This window comes from Emydura macquarii, unplaced genomic scaffold (assembly GCF_026122565.2).
Source record: "Emydura macquarii macquarii isolate MOO-44397 ecotype Brisbane River unplaced genomic scaffold, CSIRO-AGI_Emac_v2 contig_3517, whole genome shotgun sequence".
NCBI lineage: Eukaryota > Metazoa > Chordata > Testudines > Chelidae > Emydura > Emydura macquarii.
The window spans coordinates 6,600,214-6,613,304 of record NW_027133654.1 but is presented as its reverse complement, the minus strand read 5'-3'; the positions used below and the strand labels follow the sequence as shown (position 1 = coordinate 6,613,304).

The window sequence follows — 13,091 nt, the reverse complement described above, 5'->3', positions numbered from 1 at the left end:
CACTTCTGATTTGCATCACAAAGCAGTGAGATTTTTTATGTAGACGCTCATGCAATGTGAGCATTACGGCGTTGTTCATGCACCATGGAATATGTTGTGCGAACAGAAATAGTAGATTTGTCGGTTTTAATTGTTAGGCAATGCAGATGTGTGGTGAGATAATTTTTTTGTAATATTTTGCAGACCCCCTATGCACTCTCTAAGGACCCATTTGGGTCCGTGGACCCCAGTTTGAGAACTGCTGCTCTAAGGTATAATCTGGTCTTTGTGTATTGCTCAGGCAGCTCAAAGGAGCCTGATTCTGCCAGTAACTAGCCTGCTGAGAATTTCCCTGAGGGTAAAGTGTTTCTCTCAGCTGGGGTAAAAATGTCAGAGTCAGTTCCCGACACAACCTATCAGCTTCCTCACTTGCACAGAGTGCGTGGATCCTTGGCTGATGTAAGTTATAATAGCCCCTACATTGCCCTAACCCACTCTGAGGCTGTTGCAGAACAGTCCAACTCAGGCAGCTCTAACTGACCTTTCACCTGTGCTTAATGGATCGTGGCTGCAGAAGAAAATCTACCCCTCCATCTTCAAAGGATAATCAGTGTTTGAATTGAATGGAGCACCATGTGGGAATCGGGGAAAAGGAGGAAAAGATTTCCTTGCCTCTGTTGCAATTCTTTCCCCTCTCTGGATACTACTGTTCCTGCCAAGAATGACTTTTATCCCTGGCTTATTGAAAATACAATAGAGTATTCCAAATGAAATGGATTTTAAGGATATTTCCTCAGGGAAATTCTCTCCAGAAACTCAAACTTTTATTTTCTCTCCCCCACCACAATTAATTTCTTTTGTGAGTTGCTCAAAAGATATTCCCTATTTTGCACCTGCCAGTTGGATCTGGTATAATGTTCTTCTGTGCTCTCTAAAAGGCATTTCCTTTTGTCTGTCTCTCAACTAACAGACTTTCTATAGCAGATCCTGTAAATGTCTTCAGACAGTGTATTTTAAGGATCAGATGGACAGTTTGTACTGCATTATGCCTCGTAACAAAAAATGGTTGGTATCATTGTCTAAAAATGAAAATTGTGATCCAAATTTTGGACCTCTTGTTTTTTGAGGTATGCTTCTTGTACATAGGCATCATCTGTGTAGGCATCTTGCTTATTCATTGTTCATTTTTTCTTATCTGCACATGCATCAGCACTGGTTTCCAAAACTGGTATCTGTCACTACATCGAACTTCTCTTTTCTTTGCACTAAGCTTATTGAGACTTTGCCTTACGTGCCCATAGACCCTCACTTTCTCTATTGGAGTCTAAATTACAATCAAACTCTGTATTCTCATCAACAAATGGGTGGAGGATTTTAAGACTTGTATTAGTAGGATTGATGGATATCATAATGGTGATTGCCCTGAGGAAGAACACCTGTTATGTGTTCAGTTCTAATTATTATTCCACCAGGTGTTGATCTTTAAAACGTTTTGTTTAGTGCAGGAGGAAAGGTGAATGGGTTTTTTGTGCTCAGTGTCACTGTTTCTCCCCCTCCCCCAGTTTGTTCTCCAGCATGCACATTTTTCTGTTTCGAGTATTTGAGTAATATTGGACATACTTATAGCAGAGATGGTAGAATGCTTCTCTAAATGCAGTATAAACGATGCCTGGCTTGTTGCATATTAGAAAATTTCACAGTTAAAATCAATGACTCATGATTCCCTAGCTCTTAGATGTTTTTTTCTCTCGTGAGAGGCATGCAGTGACAAGGTGGGGTCACAGGTTTTCCTGAACCAGTGGAGCATCTCATGATGCAAACATCCTTTAATTTTACAGCAGTCAATTGATATCCAGTTTAAGATGGCCACCTGGGCTTTAAATTCCACTATGTAAAACAAATCAGTATATTGCTGACTCAATCAAAAGATGCAGTCAGAGTAAGCCCTGACCAGGCAGGGCTTTTGGGTTGTCAGGGAAACCCTTCCTCCTCTATCCCAGCTTCACCCAGAACTACCACCTCAAGGAAGCAGCCAGCTCTTTTTTCCTAGCCCTGCTGGGTCTTGATTGGCTTCTGCCTGCTCCCAGCCTTTCTGGCCACTGAAAGACCAATTATCGTTAGTTCTACCAGGGTGACTTCTCTAAGCAGCTCTTGGAGGCGTAAACTCGCTGCTCTCTTCTCCCAGAAGAACACCTTTCATTGGTGTGCCCCAAGGCAGCACATCTTCGAGCAGGGGGCATCGAACACCTGGTACACCTTGTCACAAGTAAAATAAAGGACAGCCTATTGAGGGAGTTGATGGATTGAGAGAGTCAGCCCTGTTCTCCACTCAGTGTAAAGAATGAATGGGTGCAGTGCCTGTCTTTCTAACTGAGTGATTTTGGTTGCTTTCTAACTGAGTGGGAGAGGTCAGTGAAGGAGAAAGAGGGTCATATGCACTTTGGGTTTAATTAGGACACTTATATATTGCTCTAACTCTGTGGGGTTAGGAAGGAATTTCCTGTTAGGATTTTCCAAATGGGTGTTTTGCCTTCCTTGGGGTTTCTATAATTACAACATAATGCAATTCAATTTTCATTTTTTTGTAGCTTTAGTAATATAGCCTGGTACAGCATGAAACATTACTAAGTTAATAAATCAAGTAGCTGTAGGTCAGGTTTAAACAGTAATAGGTTGGGGTTTTTTTTACAAAATGTAACATCTTAGGGACATTATTTTGTACGTGTTAGCCATTAACAGTGCATTGGGTAATTAGGCAGAATGTCATAGTTGCAGGATGGGGGACTGGGAAGCAGTGACTCTGAATAAGATATGGGGATGGGAATAGATAATCAGCTGAACATGAGCTCCCAACGCGATGCTGGGCAAAAGGATTAATGCAGTCCTTGGATGCATAAAGAGATAATCTTGAGTAGGAGTAGAGAGGTGGTTCTTCGATTGCACGTGCCTGTTCCACTGTAAGTGTGTGTGCTCCAATGCAGTTGTCAGAGAGGTTTTTCTCTTAGTGGTACTTGTTGGGGTGGTGTGAGTGCACTCTGCTGCCTGCACGCATTGTGCTCAGGCATAAAGGGTAGAGCTGACTCCAACCCCACTCAGTTCCTTCCCACTGCTCATGACAGTTTTTAAAGCTCCCTTTCCTTTCTTCTACAAGTCTTGTCATTTAGTGTGTAAATGGTGCCCATTTAGTTTTTGAGTAGTTAGTAAGTATAGTTTTTAAAAAAAGGTTTATCGTTTGGGTGACTCTGTTACCCAGTCTAGTTACTGGCTCTGGTACTGCAGATATGCCACACACTCTGGGTTTCAAGCTCTGCTACTCTTGTGGTAAGGCAGTGCTTATCAGTGACCCTTCCCCCAGCTGCCTTACGCATTTGAGGGAGGCTCACATAAGCAACAGATAAAGATCTTTATAAAGGCTTTTAGCCCCACTCCAAGAAAGACAGGGCAACCAGACTTAAATATCTTCTTTTGGTATCGGTGTTTTGTCCTCTGGTTGAACTATCCACCTTGGTCAGGGTACTGAGCGCCTCGATGTCAGTTAGTACTGCATCTCCGATGTTACCAGTGCCAAGGGGCAGATCGGTGGTGTTGGTACCAAAGAAGAGGCACAGTAAATTAGAGTTGGTACCAGGATCATCAAAGAATATAAAGAGGTCAACCTCATCTAAAGACTCCGGAGTGTGCTCAAAGAGGAGGCATTCTCTAGAGAATACCTCTAAGCACACGAGTTTGTTGACTCCAGAGCCCAGTACAGGTCTGTTGGGACTGACAACTGACTCCTGACTTATTATCAGGGATCGGCTGACGCCCCTGTATCATAGAGTGCTTTCCCAGTATTGTCTAGTCCCAAGGCGTTTGAGGCTATGAGAGAATTTTTGAACCTCTTGGTAGTTCAGGAGTCTCAACTGGCAGCTATGCCAGAGTACCAATGTTAGTAGCTTCACCTCTGCACTGTGCAGGTCCAGCAGATTTGGCTATTAGTGTCCTGATTTAATATGGTACCATCTAGGGGAAAGCCACCGATGATCTCCCCAGCTCCCCTTTCTTCAGAGTCTGAACCTACCTCACTGATATGCCATGGTTGTAAGAAGTGGATTCTTCATCAAATTCTGTCAGTCACTGTCAGTGGTTGTCATTATCAGTGCACATACTTCCCTTTGGTCTCTCAGCTGCCCCATGGGTATTTACAAAGTATATAGCAGTAGCAGTGGCAGCGGCATTTCTCTAGAGGTCAGCAGTCCACATTTTCCCATGCCTGGATGACTGGCATTCTTTCCGCACATCAGTGGAAGGGGTGTATTGGTGATGATCGACACTACAATGACCACGTTTTATATAAACATATGGGGGTACCTGGTCTTCACTACTCTGCTGGGAAGCAATTCTATTTTGGGACTTCTGTGTTGGCACCTCTATACTTTCAAAAGTGGCCTACCTCTCAGGGACTCAGAATACACTGGGGATCGCCTGAGCAGGTTGTTTATTATTCACCATGAGTGGTCCCTCTGCCAAGACTTAGGAATGTCCATTTCCACCTTTGGGAACTCCCCAAGTGGATTAGTCTGTAACAAAAAACAAAAGAAAATGTCACCAGATTTGCTCTTAGGTGAATCTCAGTCTGGGTTCATTGACAGATGCTTTCCTGCGGCCATGGTCGGAGTATCTCCTGTATTCTTTTCCCCGCATACCTCTTTGTCCAGAGTTCTATACAAGGTCAAGCAAGAAAAGGCCCATTTTGTACTGATCACCCTGGTGTGACCCTGTCAACATTCGTTTTCAGAGTTCTTAGATATATCAGTCACTCCCACTTCACACAGACTTCATTTCACAGAATCACAGCTGCCTCCTCCACCCCAGTCTTCAGGCCCTTCACCTGAGGGCCTGGTGTCTTCCTGGTTAACATTGGCAGAGGAGTCCTGCTCTAGAGAAGATCAGGACATATTGCTGAATAGTAGAAAACTGCCAATTAGAATAACTAACCTGGTTAAATGGAGGAGAGTTTCCATCTAGTCCTGGCTGAAAAGGGTTTCCCCAGTCCTTGCTTCTGTTCAGCTCTGCTGGACTAGCTCCTGTCCCTGAAACACCAAGGATTGGCAGTTAGCTCAATCGGAGTACATCTAGCAGCTATATAAATGGGATTTCATCCACCTATTGATAACTGCTCTCTTTTTTCCAACCAAATGTCTGTAAGATTTTTAAAGGGCTTGGACAGACTGGTTCCACACGTACAGAATTGTGTTTCTCTATAGAGCCTGAATCTAGTCTTAACAAAGTTGATGGGTCCCGCACCTGATCTCTGTTGCACCTTTCGATGAAGGTAGCTTTTTTTAGTAGCCATTACATCATTCAGGAGAATGGGGGAGTTGAGGGCTCTAGTATCAAATCCTCTGTATATGGTTTTCTCCATGGACAAAGTTTACTTTTGTTCTCACCCAAGATTTCTTGCAAAGGTGTTTTTCACTTTTCATATTAACCAAGCAATCTTCTTACCGACCTTCTTCCCAAAGCCTCATGGCAGTGAGGGTAGGGGTGAGGAGGGACTGCACATCTCTGGATGTTAGAAGAACTATAATGTTTTATCTGGTACAGACTAAACTTTTCAGGTCTTTGACTCAATTGTTCATTGCATTTGTTGACAGAATGAAGGGCAATCTTGTCTCCACTCCAAGGATCCAGTTGGCTAACATGAAGCCACCGGGTGGAGTGTTGGATCATTCGACTAGTTCTCAAGCAACCTATTTGGCCTTTCTGGCTAAAGTTTCCACATTAGACATTTGCAGATCAGCAACCTGGTCATCATGTCATGCATTTGACTTTCACTATGCTATCTCTCAACAATTTAGAGACAATACTAAATTTGGACAAATAGTCTTCCAGTCCCAGTTCAAATAAACTCTGAATCCACCTCTAGTTGGGACTGCCTGTGAGCCACCCACAGTAGAATGGACGTGCAATCAGTCGTAGAAGTAGAAATGGTTACTAACCTATCCATGACTGTTGTTGTTTGAGATGTGCTGCACGCGTCCATCCATGACCCACCCTCCTTCCACTCTCTATCAGAGTCTTCTGTTAGGAAGGAACTGAGGATTTGGAGCTGGCTCCTTCTTTTTATGTCTGCGCACAATGCGTGAGGTAGAAGAGAGTGCAGTCCTGATGGGCACCATCAGGGCCCCCATATGCGGGGGAGGATACACTTTACCGAGGGCCCGGAGGCCCGGCCCAGGCTGCAACTTCCATTACCATGAGAAAAAAATTTTCATGGCTCATGAGATTGTATGTCTGGGATGAGGGACTGTGGTATGTGTGTGGGAGGGGGCCTGTGTTACAAGTTTGTACTGGATCTGAAAAAATTATGCTTGGGCCCTGGGCACCACTATGGGAAAAAACTCTCCAATAGCAGTGCACTGAATTGCATACACACCTACAGCGGAACAGACGTGTGACACATCTAAAAGAACAACAGTTATGGAAAGGTTAGTAATGATTTCTCATTTTACCTCTGTATTTGGCACTGGTGTGTGGCTACTGCTGGAATACTTTTTGGTTAGTTTTGGTGTCCACAGTTCAAGAAGGATGTTGACAAGTTGGAGAGGGTTCAGGGAAGAGCCATGAGAATGACTAAAGGATTAGAAGACATGCCTTACAGTGATAAACTCACGGAGCTCAATCTATGTAGCTTATCAAAGAGAAGTTTAAGAGGTAACTTGGTCACAGGATATAATTATCTACATGGGGAACAAATATTTGGTAATGGGCTTTTCAATTTAGCAGGTAAAGGTATAACGTGATCCAGGGGCTAGAAGTTGAAGCTAGACAAATTCAAACTGGAAATAAGGCCTACATTTTTAATAGTGAGGGTAATTCATCACTGAAACAATTTAGCAAAGGTCTTGGTGGATCATTGATCATTTTAAAATCAAGATTGGATGTTTTTCCAGGAGGTCAGAATAGATGATCACAGTGGTTCCTTCTGGCCTTGGAATCTATGAATCATCCAGGTACAGATAAAGCACAATTGGTAAATGAGATGGGACACCACCATGTGAGGAATCCCATTCGTTGCTACCAATAAGGGGCGTCAGATGGGCTCCTCACACTCCATATTGTCTGATCATTGTGTGATTGAGGATTGCGTTATTGGGAGAGCATGTGGGATAGGTGTCACAGGAATCAATAAGACCGAGTTCTTGGAACTGAGAACTGGCTCAACAAATCCCTCTATGATTTTTTCATGCCCATCCACATAGCCTGTGTTAGGGCTTGTCTACGTGGGGAGGTATTCCTGATTAACTGTTCTTGATTAACTCCATATGTGGACGTTCTTTTTTCAGAACAAGGTACTCTTATTAGGAATATGTACATCCATATATTGATGTAATCTGGAATAGTTAATCCACTTTAAATTCACATCCTATTTTATTCCAGGTTAATTTTCAAATGTTGCCAAGCACTTAAGTGTATATCAGTAAGTAGCTGTGGCCAAAAATAAGATGACTGTGCTGGATTGTGACAAGTAACATCTGTTCTGGTGTACTTAGAAATTGCAGGCAATGGTAAAGTGTTACGTTAAGCATGCAGCTATGTTTATATTGTCTGGTAATCCTGTCAGTTTTCACAAGCTGACTAATGCTAGGTCACTATGTGGACGGGAGGCCTCAAGTGATATTGCAGGAAGTAGTATTGGTGATTCAGGAGATGGCCCATTCCTGTCTGGGTCTGTACTGAACAAATTCCCTAACATGGTGTTAGAGGTTACTGTGCTGGTGCAGGCTCTCTCTGTCAGATGAGGTCTCTAAAATTTGAGGTCCTGAGTGTAATGTTTAATAAGTATGAGAAGGCAGATGGGGTGGATAGAAGACAGAGTGCTTTCACCAGAGTGCTTAGGCTTCTGGAAACGTCTACTTTGTGTGTGCAGTATAAAGGGAACATTGGTGGGTGGGCCAGATTTGATTGGCATTGTGGCCCTGCACATGTTGTCACAACACCACTGAAATCTGGCCAAGCCACCAGTCGGTCTGGCATTATGGAGGGGTAAGTGGGCCAAATTTCAGTTGCATTGTGACTCCCTGCACCGAGTGCTGGAGTGTTGCTCTGGCCTGGATTCCAGGTGCTGGAGCAACACTCTGGACCACTGCAGCAGCAGCAATCTCCAAATTGTACAGGCCCCTGTGCACTTCCCTGGTTGCATTGGTTATTCCTCCACCAGTGCTTGCGATCTTTAACAATTATGCATTTTGTCTGGATTGCTGGTGTCATTTATACTGATTTAAACTATGAGAATTCTTTGCAAACTCTTGAGGTAATATCGTGTAAAAGCCCCAAGACATCTACCAAGTAACCCTCGTTTTGTCTACTGACCACATAAACTTTATATAGTATCATTATATGTGCCTCATGTTGCAATATTGAACTCACTGCGCAAAATAAAACCCGATATATCATTGTGGATTTCAGTGATCACAAATCAAGCTCTCAGTTTCCCCCTGACTCATGCATTGTTTCTCAAAACAAATCATTGTGACTGTGGCGTGTAATGGGATGGCAGGGTTTTTCTGATGGTCCACTCTGTTGGTGTTAGAACCTCAGGTAAAACTGCTGGTGTTCCAATGGCTCATTTTGGTCTATACTGCTTGTTAACTATCTCTGGATAGATAGGAGATCGGAGTGGCTCTCTGCTGAGTGAGAACTAGAGCTATAGGAGGGAGAAAGTCCCAGAAAAAACATTAGGGACCTCCAAACTCAGGGAGGAACTTTAGACTGAGGTTTATTGTGATGTTGCATTTTAACTACCAATAAAGCCAAACCCCTTAAGGAGATTGAGTTTGGACACCTAATTCAGGGTCTGTGTGCTCTATTGAGCATAGGGTAGAGACTGCGAAGATTCGTAGAGTGTCATGAGTGACTGATAACTAGGATTTAGTCCCAGTTGCAAAGTGGAAAGTTCATGAATGATTTTGGGGATAAATTCTTCTATAGCTGATGCTCCTGGTAATGGAAAGTAATAAATCACGGAATTGATTTGGCAAAGATCACTTAGTTAATTACAGGTTTTATTATAATCCCGATTTCCTTTCACATGGTTGGTTACTCCTTTTTCTACTGAATTAATACATTTTATGAGTGACTGTTGATTTCATATATTTATTCACATTAATGTAACAGCTTTAAAGTAGCACAGTAAAATTCCATGAACCTGGCAATGTTTTCATGAAATTTATGAAGCTGTTAATTTCACCATCTGGCATAATATTGTGTGGGTGTGTATAATTATATACGTTAGTGAAATGCAGTCATTGCTGATGAGGAACTTGGTAGTAGTGCAGCTCACATTAACACTCCACAATAGTTGAGAACAAAATGAAGACTATCACAATGAATGGAAATTGCAGAGAAATTTTGCGAAGGTATATTACTTATCTAAACTGGAATTTGGCTAAGGCACTGGAAGTAAATATCTACTCTTGTCAGAAATGCCATGGGATCCTTAATGAGCACACATGAGATCATTAAACCTTGGTTTTAGGTCTTAACTGAAAGATTTATTTATTAATTTTATTGTACTGATAATGACTACCACTTTCTGTGTAACCCACACTGCTTTATTCAGCATTCTAGGTTTTCCTTACAAATTTTGATATGGGTTGTTACTGGTTATTGGGTGTCTGAGATCATGGGCCTTCATCCTGGGTCTGTGGGTCCCTAGGCAGTGCTCAGACCATGGCCACCAGCCAGTAGCTCACCCAAACTAGTGAAGAAGGCACTAGTGAAGCTCTAGCTCACAAAGGGTACTCTCCATTAAACTGATTGAGGGAGATGTCCAGCCACACCAATTGGCTGGGATGCACTACTTAAACCAGATAGAGGTACAGGAAGTTGTTTGAGCATCTTGGTGAATCCCTGGCTACTATGAACGCTGCCTATTTGCCTGACTCCTGAGCCCTACCTCCCAACCTGCTCCTGGTTCCTGCCACCCTTATCTCAGACCCCCTTCTACTCATAGTTTCTGCTTTCCTGACTTGCTCCGGGTCCATGCTCCTATGCCCTATCTCTGATGCTGGCTTGGCTTTGCCCCTGACTCCGACCCTGACCCTGGCTCCACTTCCAGGTGCCTGATTCTAACTGGCTTGACAAAGCCCTAGCTGGGATGATTTAGTTGGGGTTGCTCCTGCTTTGAGCAGCGGATTGGACTAGATGACCTCCTGAGGTCCCTTCCAACCCTAATCTTCTATGATTCTATGCATAGACCTGACTGCCCATTCCCTGGTCACTTCAGTGAGATCCAAAAAGAACACCGTCTGCAGTGGTGCGGCTGTAGAAATTTAACTCCATGTGTGCAGGAAAGTGATAAATTATTGTGCTCAGTTTAGGTAAAATAATTACTTTGTCATCAAATTGAGGAGTTTTCTAAAATGTATATTAACAATATATTTTGATAAATATCTAAAGGCTATTTCTATAGTAATCAAAGTGACTTTTGGTTTCTAAAAAGCAGAAGGGCATTTTTTTGTAATGGTAGCAGCTAGGGCTATAGATATAGTAGACGGTCATTAATAGCAAAGTGTTGGTGCCCTTTGGCTATGTTGCTCCTAAGTGGCTATTGCTGTTATGGGAGTGTTGTCCGACCAAAGGCATATGAAGAGTTGAGTGTTTCGGAGGGCGTGCGGGAGCCACTTTGTGTGTGTGGAGGAGGATGGGGGTGGGATGGGAGGGTGGGAACCCCAAGTTTGGGGGGAATGGGGTATGGGAACACTGGGTTTGGCAGAGGCGCCCCCAATTGGCATAATGACTGAGCAAACCTGACTGCCAGTGACAGGCGAAGGATGCTCCCGCTGGCAGCTTCATGCTCTGTTCTGGTGAGGGATGGATGGCTGGGGAGGACATTGTGCCCAGCCTGCAGTGGAGTGGGGTGGGGGTGGCTCCTGGCATGGACAGTAGAGATGGGAGGGGGGGAAGAGGACAGGTCAGTGCCCTGGGGAGAGAGGTCCCCCAACCCCTCACTGCAAAATAGCACACTCACATCCCGCCACCAGCAACCGAGATGGAAGGGACAGCTCAGTGCGCGGGGGTTCCCTAATACTCCCCACTGCAAAATAGCAACACCCCCACCCCACCCCACCTCCCGCTGCCTGTAAGCCAGGGAGGGAGAAACCTTCCAGCTGTGCCTCTGTTGCTCCCCTACCTCCCCAGCCCCCCAAATCCCTCTTCCAGACCTTCCCTCCAAACTCTCCCCTACACATGCTCTCCATGCAGGCTCTGTCAGACAGAACAAGTGCAAGTGGATGGGCTGCGTGCCCTGGAGCTGCGCTGAAGGGCCAGGGTCAGGAGGGGAAGGGAAAGATGCAGTTTGGGTGGACAACGCCCCGACATGCCCCCCCATCTCTGCCCCTTGATGTGACATCACAACTTCATGAATGTTGCTCGTTTGTGGTGGCTATGTTGCTGTTGCCACGTGGACAATTCATAGTAGAGAAAGTGTTCCCAGGGGAAATGTTGCTTGTAAGGAGCAGTTGGCTCTTACAAGGTGTTGCCGCAAACAAGCGTTTACTGTATAGATATAATTTTAAAATCAACCTTCTTGTGGCATTTAGAAAATGCCTATTTTAGTTACTGTGATTGGGGTCAGGAGTTCACTGATAGCACTTTCAGGAGGTGGTGCACAGATCTGTATATGCTTTTCTGATTTTTCATCACGGACTCACAGGCATATTTCTGCTGTCAGGAAAAGCAACATCAGGGAGATTTGCCTTATGGGCATATACCTGATGCCTTTTCATCATAGCCTGAGTTTTGATATTAACCTCCCTTGTGGGAATTCATAATCATTCAACATGTATCAAACTTTCATGTATAGTATCACACCTTCTCCCTAGATTTTTTCAGAAATATAAAGAATGCTACCAATTTTAATTAACAATCTCTTCTTCTTCATGTTTTATTAAGGATCCTGTGTACTAAGACTCGTAATGAGTTCCATTTTCTTTGGAGAGACCGTTGTTTTGTTGTCAGCTTTGCTTCCTTAGAGACATCTGAATATTTGCCATTCATCCAATATTATGTGTCAATTTAAGAGTTCTCTTATTTGTCCTCATTTTCTCCTCTTCCCCCTGGAAGCAAATTACACATTAGGTTTATAAAACATTTATAGTGGCTCTGTTGGGGGTGGAGGAGGGTGGGCAAGGAGGGAAAGGATGACAGTTATATACCCCACTGTTAGGCGTTATGTATAATTATTTATTTGTAAAAATTCACCGTAGTTTGAAATTTGGCATAGAGGATTCTGGGCAATAGAAATGGAGAATTTGTTCTAAATAAAGAGAAGATTGTTTGGTTTCTTTAATTTATGAGGGGGGAAAATGATGGATTGATAGTTCTTCTGTCTCTCATGATTGAGTTAAAAATACACTATACTTATGTCTGAAGCTGAAATTTTGCTATTTGTTCTTATTGTGGATTGGTGCTTTGGGATACTTCTTAAAGGGAAAAAACCCTGTTTACTTTAGAAAATCATCTGTCACGTATAGGCAGCAGTTTACTGTACTTTACAACCAAAAATTTAATAAGGCATTTTGGTATGTGGACTACAGATGGAGCTGTTATGGTCTGGAGTATCTTCTATAACCTATACTCTTTTGAGGTGGTAGATGGATAATGTATGCAAAAGTGGATGTGCTTCACATTAATTTCTAGAAGCAGGATTTCATCCGTAACCCTTGAATGCCCTTGCTTGTTAAGTCTGACCCAATGTTATTTTGTAGATCTGTCTTTCTAAGTATTTATATGGCCCTTGCCACCTTAGGATTGGTCTACACTTAAATGCTTTATTAGTATCACTAATTTGATTGGGGGTGGGGGTGCGGTTTTTTTACTGAAATAGTTATACTAGTGAAAGCCCTACTGCGACTGCAGTTATAGTTGTGTAAAAATGACTTATACTGGTATGGTTATTCCCCATCCCATATGAGAATAGCTATACTGGTAGAAAGCACCTTTATACTGCTATAACTGCATCCACATTTGGGGGATTGCGCGATTTTATCTGTACTGATATAGTTAAAATGGTACAACTTTCTAGTGTCATCAATGTAATTATCCTTGTGAGGTAGGGGAGTGCTATT

The 13,091-nt window shown here is 43.2% G+C and overlaps 1 protein-coding gene across 1 annotated transcript in view; it reads left to right on the top strand.

Annotated features, from left to right (window-relative positions):
* The window catches only part of DISC1 (DISC1 scaffold protein), a 311,403-nt gene that overhangs the window by 149,274 nt on the left and 149,038 nt on the right, over positions 1-13,091 (top strand).